Raw genomic sequence first — 9523 nt, forward strand, 5'->3', positions numbered from 1 at the left:
GGGAACTGCATACGGGATTGATTGAATCCCCGACATCGTGGTTCATCCGATGAGATCATCGTGGAACATGTGGGAGCCAACATGGGTATCTAGATCCCGCTGTTGGTTATTGACCGGAGAACGTCTCGGTCATGTCTGCATGGTTCCCGAACCCGTAGGGTCTACACACTTAAGGTTCGATGACGCTAGGGTTATAAAGGAAGTTTGTATGTGGTTACCGAATGTTGTTCGGAGTCCCGGATGAGATCCCGGACGTCACGAGGAGTTCCGGAATGGTCCGGAGGTAAAGATTTATATATGGGAAGTCCTGTTTTGGTCACCGGAAAAGTTTCGGGTGCTATCGGTAATGTACCGGGACCATCGGGAGGGTCCCGGGGGTCCACCAGATGGGGCCACCGGCCCCAGAGGGCTGCGTGGGCCAAGTGTGGGAGGGGACCAGCCCCAGGTGGGCTGGTGCACCCCCCACAAGAGGCCCAGGGCGCAGGAAGGGGGGGAAGGGGGAAACCCTATGCTTAGATGGGCCTAAGGCCCATCTAGTGGGGCGCCCCCCTCTCTTCCCCCCTTGGCCGCCTCCCCAAGCCCCATCTAGGGCTGGCCGCACCCCTTTGGGGGGAACCCTAGATGGGGGCGCAGCCCCTCCCCCTCCCCTATATATACTTGAGGTTTTGGGGCTGCTATACACACGAGAACGTCTCTCTTTCGGCGCAGCCCTACCCCTCTCCCTCCTCCTCCTCTCCCGCGGTGCTTGGCGAAGCCCTGCGGGATTGCCACGCTCCTCCACCACCACCACGCCGTCGTGCTGCTGCTGGATGGAGTCTTCCCCAACCTCTCCCTCTCTCCTTGCTGGATCAAGGCGTGGGAGACGTCACCGGGCTACACGTGTGTTGAACGCGGAGGCACCGTTCTTCGGTGCTTAGATCGGAATCAACCGCGATCTGAATCGCTACGAGTACGACTCCTTCATCCGCGTTCTTGCAACGCTTCCGCATCGCGATCTACAAGGGTATGTAGATGCACTCCCCTTCCCTTCGTTGCTAGGTTACTCCATAGATTGATCTTGGTGATGCGTAGAAAATTTTGAATTTCTGCTACGTTCCCCAACAAGTCTGCCCTCATACCGCGATTTAGGGAGACCTATCTTCTTAAGGCCAGGAATGAAGTCAACACAAAACCCAATGACATCCTCTGTTTGATGGCCCATGGAGATGCTTCCTTCTGGCCTAGCGCGGTTACGGACATATTTCTTTAGGACTCCCATGAACCTCTCAAAGGGGAACATATTGTGTAGAAATACGGGCCCCAGAATGACAATCTCGTCGACTAGATGAACTAGAACGTGCGTCATGATATTGAAGAAGGATGGTGGGAGCACCAGCTCGAAACTGACAAGACATTGCGCCACATCACTCCTTAGCCTTGGTATGATTTCTGGATCGATCACCTTCTGAGAGATTGCATTGAGGAATGCACATAGCTTCACAATGGCTAATCGAACGTTTTCCGGTAGAAGCCCCCTCAATGCAACCGGAAGCAGTTGCGTCATATTCACGTGGCAGTCATGAGACTTTAGGTTGTGGAACTTTTTCTCTGGCATATTTATTATTCCCTTTATATTCGACGAGAAGCCAGTCGGGACCTTCATACTGAGCAGGCATTCAAAGAAGATTTCTTTCTCTTCTTTCGTAAGAGCGTAGCTGGCAGGACCTTCATACTGTTTCGGAGGCATGCCATCTTTTTCGTGCAAATGTTGCAGGTCCTCCCGTGCCTCAGGTGTATCTTTTGTCTTCCCATACACGCCCAAGAAGCCTAGCAGGTTCACGCAAAGGTTCTTCGTCACGTGCATCACGTCGATTGAAGAGCGGACCTCTAGCTCTTTCCAGTAGGGTAGGTCCCAAAATATAGATTTCTTCTTCCACATGGCTGCGTGTCCCTCAGCGTCATTCGGAACAGCTAGTCCGTCGGGACCCTTTCCAAAGATTACGTGTAAATCATTGACCATAGCAAGTATGTGATCACCGGTACGCATGGGGGGCTTCTTCCGGTAATCTGCCTCGCCTTTGAAATGCTTGCCTTTCTTTCGACATTGATGGTTGGTCGGAAGAAATCGACGATGGCCCAGGTACACATTCTTCCTGCATTTGTCCAGGTATATACTTTCAGTGTCATCTAAACAGTGCGTGCATGCGTGGTATCCCTTGTTTGTCTGTCCTGAAAGGTTACTGAGAGCGGGCCAATCGTTGATGGTTACAAACAGCAATGCGTGCAGGTTAAATTCCTCCTTTTTGTGCTCATCCCACGTACGTACACCGTTTCCATTCCACAGCTGTAAAAGTTCTTCAACTAATGGCCTTAGGTACACATCAATGTCGTTGCCGGGTTGCTTAGGGCCTTGGATGAGAACTGGCATCATAATGAACTTCCGCTTCATGCACATCCAAGGAGGAAGGTTATACATACATAGAGTCACGGGCCAGGTGCTGTGATTGCTGCTCTGCTCCCCGAAAGGATTAATGCCATCCGCGCTTAAACCAAACCATGCGTTCCTTGGGTCAGCTGCAAACTCAGCCAGGTACTTTCTCTCGATTTATCTCCACTGCGACCCGTCAGCGGGTGCTCTCAACTTCCCGTCTTTCTTACGGTCCTCACTGTGCCATCGCATCAACTTGGCATGCTCTTCGTTTCTGAACAGACGTTTCAACCGTGGTATTATAGGAGCATACCACATCACCTTCGCAGGAACCCTCTTCCTGGGGGGCTGGCCGTCAACGTCACCAGGGTCATCTCGTCTGATTTTATACCACAATGCACCGCATACCGGGCATGCGTTTAGATCCTTGTACGCACCGCGGTAGAGGATGCTGTCATTAGGGCATGCATGTATCTTCTGCACCTCCAATCCTAGAGGGCATACGACCTTCTTTGTTGCGTATGTACTGCCGGGCAATTCGTTATCCTTTGGAAGCTTCTTCTTCAATATTTTCAATAGCTTCTCAAATCCTTTGTCAGGCACAGCATTCTCTGCCTTCCACTACAGCCATTCCAGTACGGTACTGAGCTTTGTGTTGCCATCTTCGCAATTGGGGTACAACCCTTTTTTGTGATCCTCTAACATGCGATCGAACTTCAGCTTCTCCTTTTGACTTTCGCATTGCGTCCTTGCATCGACAATGACCCGGCGGAGATCATCATCATCGGGCATTGGTTCCTCTTGATCTTCAGCAACTTCCCCCCTTGCAGCATCATTGGGCACATCGTCTGGTTCCTCTTGATCTTCAGCAGCTTCCCCCGTTGCAGCATCACCGTATTCAGGGGGCACATATTTGTCATCGTCCTCTTCTTCTTCGCCGTCTTCCATCATAACCCCTATTTCTCTGTGCCTCGTCCAAACATTATAGTGTGGCATGAAACCCTTGTAAAGCAGGTGGGTGTGAAGGATTTTCCGGTCAGAGTAAGACTTCGTATTCCCACATATAGGGCATGGACAACACATAAAACCATTCTACTTGTTTGCCTCAGCTACTTCGAGAAAATCATGCACGCCCTTAATGTGCTCGGAGGTGTGTCTGTCACCGTACATCCATTGCCGGTTCATCTGCGTGCATTATATATAATTAAGTGTGTCAAAAACCATAACAGAACATCATGAATAGATAATTAAGTGACCAAATTAATAGAAGTTCATCATCACATTAAAACCAAAGTACATACATAGTTCTCATCTAACAACATATATATAGCTCTCCAGAGCATCTAATTAATTAAACCGTACATTGAAACTATGTAAAACATTTCAATGCGAAAACAAATGCGATCATAATCGCAACCAAGGTAACAATTGATCCAACGGCATAATGATACCAAGCCTCGGTATGAATGGCATATTTTCTAATCTTTCTAATCTTCAAGCGCATTGCATCCATCTTGATCTTGTGATCATCGACGACATCCGCAACATGCAACTCCAATATCATCTTCTCCTCCTCAATTTTTTTTATTTTTTCCTTCAAGTAATTGTTTTCTTCTTCAACTAAATTTAACCTCTCAACAATAGGGTCGGTTAGAATTTCCGGTTCAACCACCTCCTAGATAAATAAAATCTATGTCACGTTGGTCGGTATATTTGTCATAAACAATAAATGAACCAAATAGTTATAAAAAGATAATATATACCACATCCGAATCATAGACAGGACGAGGGCCGACGGGGGCGGATACCAAAACCATCGCACTATGTAATAAGAAGGAATAATAAAAGTAACAAAATTAGACAAATATCTATCTAAAGTAAGAATTTCTTTCCTTTCAGAAAGAAGATAAGAACAAGAGGCTCACCACGGTGGTGCTGGCGACGAGATCGGCGCGGGCGATCGACGGTGGTGAAGACGGGGACGGGACGTGACGGCCCGCTAAACCTAGACAAATCTCGGGGAAAATGGAGCTCGGAGGTCGAGTTTCGAGAGGAGAAAGATTAACTAGTGTGGCTCAGACATTTCATCGAACACCTCATGTGCATAGGAGGTGAGCTAGAGCACCCAAATGCCCTCCCCTCGCCGGCCAGTAAAAACAGAGCACTGTGGAGTGCTCTGCTGTGGCGATGGGGTATATATAGGGAACTCATTGGTCCCGGTTCGTGGCACCAACCGGGACTAAAGGCCTTTGGTCCCGGTTGGTGCCACGAACCGGGACCAATGACCCCCTTCAGTCCCGGTTGGTGGCACCAACCGGGACCAAAGGCCTTGTGCTGCCCCGCGTCAAAAGTTTAGTCCCACCTCGCTAGTTAAGAGGGCTCGAGAGTGGTTTATAAGCGCTGCTGCGCCCACCCTCTCGAGCTCCTCTCAACTGCAGGCTTTCGGTCCTAACCGTTCTCTTTGCCTGTGGGGCCTACTGGGCCTTCTGCGGGCCTGAATCCTGGCCCATGGATGGGCTTCAAGTCGTATTCAGGCCGTGGTGGCCCAGTAGGTGGCATAATTTTTTTTCTCTGTTTTTTGTTTTCTCTTTTGCTTTATTTGTTTTGTTTTGTTTCTACTTACAAAAAAACTTATTTATTTTATTTCTAATTACTTATGTATTTTACTTTAATTATTTTATTTTTATTTATTTTACTGCTGTTATTTTTATTTATTTTACTGCTGCTATTTTTATTTAATTTATTAAGGTTTATTTATTTTAGTTACTATAGTTTATTTTATTTTATTTTATTAAGGTTTATTTATTTTTATTTATTTTATTAAGGTTTATTTATTTTATTTACTATAAAAAAATGAACATAGATGTGCCTATAGAGAAAATTCAACCTAAATTCATAATAAATTTTTATGAAATTCAAAGAAATTTACTGTGAATTTAGGTCAAATTCCCTGTATAAGGGCATCTATTTTCACTTTGAGAGGAGCTCAACAAGGCAGAGAGGGACGGGCTTATAAACTGGTGTGAGCGCCCTTCGGTTGGCGAGGTGGGACTAAACACTGGCCGCAACTAGGACCAGCCCTTTAGTCCCGGTTTGTGGTATGAACCGGGACTAAAGGGTGGTGGACCAGGAGCATGGCCCATTGGTCCCGGTATGTCCCACCAACCGGGACCAAAGGGTCCGGACGAACCGGGACCAATGCCCCCACGAGGCCCGGCAGGCCCCTGGCCGCACGAACCGGGACCAATGCTCACATTAGTCCCAGTTCGTGACTGAACCGGGACTAATGTGAATATTGCCCTGTGACCAAAGCCCTGTTTTCTACTAGTGATTGTTTGAAAACATACAAACAGCAACCATAATTAGGTATCATTTCACAAAGCAGGACATATTTCAGTCATCATTATTTAAATTCTACAATACATATCTAATGATATCAAATAAACTTATGTGACTGGTCGGCAATAGCATGAGTGAAGATGGTGTGATATGTTCCAACCAGAAACCTAGACTAGTGATTTGGCAAGTATCACATCTATAGCTGAAAAGACATTGTACCTTACTTAACTAACTAAGCTCATTCCATAATTAAGTTTCCCCTTGCTGACTATTTTATAGGAAGCGAGACAATGTAAGGCACGCATACAGTATTTCATAAATTGTTTTACCTAATCTAGCCACAAAAAGTCTTGTCTCACAGAAGCATTATGGCTCTTTTCACATGCAAGAAAAGTGCTATTTTGTACCACCTCTGAAACTAAATATAAGACGTCTGCAAAAAAGGTCTTATGTTTAGTTAGAGTTAATACAAATTAGGTGGGAAAAAAGAGAGGCCTATGATAGATAGGAAAAATATTCATGAGTATAATTAAAATTTTCTGCCTCGTAGCAATTCCAACATGGCACCAGTAGTCTTCTACTCTCTCCGATCCATAAAAAGTGTCTCAGTTTTGAACTAAGGTTGAACTAGCCATAGTGCAAAACTGTGACACTTGTTTCGGATCAGAGGGGGTAGTTTTTAGTGTCATAAGTTATGATGTCACAGCTGTAAATTTAGAATATATGTACATAAACTAAACTTGAATGTAGTACAACACAAGTGACAAACTTGTACCTTGTGTGGTCATTTGACATTGCAGTCATTATGTAGCGTCGCCACTGCCTGGAACAATCCAGTTTCTATAACCCGAGATTCTGCAATATATATTGGTAATTTAGATCACCAAACACCAATATTTCAAATGTATGCGTACTGAAATTAAATTTACTCCATAGACAGATTGTCATCTCCATAAGCCAATACCTTGGGTAGAACGGAGAAGTTTAATTTAAGTTATGCACTTACAAATCACACAGTAGATCGGCTGCCAGTGATACGGTGATCTAACCAAATGGTTCTTCTCTGAATATGAACTCTCTAAGATAACTTGAAATATGGAGAAATTGACGGACGTTGCTATTGCCAATACATTTAATTAACAAATAAACTTTGTTAGGGGAAATGGTTCGTATTTCAAGTAAAAGATTACTGTCCAAATTGGCAAGGTAATTTTTCAATAGTAATTAGTTGAATTTCAACAAAAAAAATGCCGCAAAGTCAAACACTGTGTAGCCAGTTTCATACATGTATAGGCATCCAAGTTTTCCTCCCTCGCAGAACAACTATAGTAGTACGAAACAAATAGCCGCAACTACACCTAGTAATATGACAAAACAAATAGCTGCAACTACACCTAGAAATATCCGTTTAACTTCTAGCTGCTGTATCTTGCATTATACCGTAGGAATAAGGCAAAGCTCATCTAAGGAAATTTAATCAATACAAATACAAGAAACATGAGCCCATAGAGCCGCAAAAAACTACAATAAGTGCCAACCAGTAATCAGAGATGAATCAATGTGAAATTAGAACTATGAAAAGAAAATCAGCTTACGTGACTAAGCTATGGGACTGGATTGGATGGGATGAGGCAAATGGCTAATCGGCCATGCTACAATACGTACCATCACCATCACTATAGAGCCGCCGTTCTGCTGCTGTGCATCTGGGAGTCGCCGCGCCGCCATTGTGCATCTGGGGTGGCCGCACAACCACTGTACGTCTGGGAGTCGCCGCGACGCCCTTGTGCATCTGAGAGTCGCTGCACTGCCACTGTGCATCAGGGAGCTGCCATCAAACCTCCGATTTTTTGCCCCATTGAGGAGACACCACCCCTGCCCCTGCACTGTTGATTACTAACCGAAATTCTTATCCAGTGAGGGGAGATCATTGATGATGGACGCCTAGAACTGGGGATGGCACAAGACAATAGGGAAACAATGCAGGGGATATGCGCTAGGCAGAGCCGCAGCGGTTCAAAAGGGACTAGGCGCTTTGTATCTTTGAATCTTTGATATTTTCTGTAAACCTGCAAGACCATAGTTCACTAAGTAGCAGCTTAAAATTCACATACTAGTGGAGAATAAAAGATGTAGTGCGGCATCACACAAAGCATTTTCGTGGTGATGCATCCTTCTGATATAAGAATCACTGTCAAAGGATTGAAGAAATAATGCGCAAGCACCCCTGTTTCCATGGCAACTAAATTCTCTCCTAACAAGCATCATAAGATGCAAGCATTGATATCTAAACAAGACTAGTGAATAATCATCTAAAAACAGTTTGTTCTGCAGTATAATTTGGCACTCTAGAGTACAATAGACATCTAGAGAAGTACATATGGATACCATACGTGCAAACACAATTTTGGTCTGCACAACTAAGACTGAGGGTCAGCAGCAAGAACATGCATGAAAAATTAGAGGAACTGGTTTCCTGAAAAAAAAGGAGGATCACTAGCCATGACATAAGTACAGCAGTACCACTATTCATGGACCAATTGAATTGTAAGGGGACAGACATGCTCCAATCTAGTACCTAATTGGTCCATCCATGGAACAAGTGGAATATTGCAGAAGTTGGGGCACCAAATACCGATGGAATTATAGAAGCCACCATGTTTTTAAATTAAAGGGAACTGATTGTTGGGGATAAGATAACAATCACCTTCTTGGGGGAGATGAGTCTTGGTGAGTTGTCGGGTAAGCTGTAGGCAACCATGGCAGCCTACCTGGGAGAGAGTAGCTGCGGTTGTTAGTGTATCCAGTCGCAAACCACGACTCCACGACAGCGAAGGACAGAAAGGGTAAGAACAGAGGGGAGAAATGCCTTACTGAACCATAGACGTCGGAGGTCGCCGAGGCGGAGTAGTGTCATGGAGCGCGAGCCCGCAGCCGCGCATTCGAAGACGCGGGGTTAGTGGACCGACAAACCGGAGGCGCAGGAGCGCCGACGACCCGTGGCGCCTAAGATTACCGTGGGGGCGCGTGCAAGGGCGCGAAGGACGTCGCGCCGGAGGAGAGGAAGCTGGTCCGGCGAAGGGAATCTGGGCCGGCGAGGGGCGGTGAAAGTGAAGCTGCGCGGAATAGGAGATGGTGGCGGCATCATTGTTGTCGTTGACATGGAGCACGGGTGAGAAATGTGAATCAGGAAAGAGAGGTGGTGGGGATTTTTTTTATTGCTTGGATCGCTGATATTTTCGCTGATATTGACCGCTGCTACGCCTAATCCGGCTGATGGAAACCAAAGATAAACCGCCTCGTCCACCGTTCGATGAGGTAAATCACAGCCGCTCACTAGTCTACCCCTCCATAAGATACTAGTATACGTCGCAGTGCGGTCGCAGCCCCCGCATCTGGCTCTGGCACTTCCCGTACATCACTTTAGACTCCAGCAAGGATAGCCATCGGCCGGCTCACAGGCTCACAGCGCCTGAACCATCGCACGTTCCTGGAGCAGATTGTAAATCTTGAAGCAACGTCTTTTCCATGGTAGCACCGGCATGCACCTCCGACGGTGCCTCATAGCACTACTTGAAAAAATCCTCACAACACGACGGCGTCTATTGCAGCATGGCGGCGGCCATCCCATAGCGCCAAACCGCAACTCCAGATGACCATCACAACAGCGGTGGCAGCTTCAGACGCCCATTGCAACGAGGTGGCGACCATCACAACACCGGCGTGCGGCTTCGGACGCCAATTGCAGAACGGCAGTGACCATCACAATACCGACGC

General features: G+C 46.4%; 1 long non-coding RNA gene across 1 annotated transcript; it reads right to left on the reverse strand.

Moving 5' to 3' along the window:
* Positions 1-3685: 3685 nt before the first annotated feature.
* On the reverse strand, positions 3686-9102 carry LOC109748922 (uncharacterized). The gene is made up of 4 exons (XR_002229460.4): positions 8621-9102; positions 8454-8517; positions 7418-7815; positions 3686-6601 (listed from the first exon to the last, which is right to left on the reverse strand). It is a non-coding gene; the product is annotated as an uncharacterized lncRNA (long non-coding RNA).
* Positions 9103-9523: the final 421 nt, after the last annotated feature.

This window comes from Aegilops tauschii, chromosome 1 (genome assembly GCF_002575655.3).
Source record: "Aegilops tauschii subsp. strangulata cultivar AL8/78 chromosome 1, Aet v6.0, whole genome shotgun sequence".
NCBI classification, from domain to species: Eukaryota; Viridiplantae; Streptophyta; class Magnoliopsida; order Poales; family Poaceae; genus Aegilops; species Aegilops tauschii.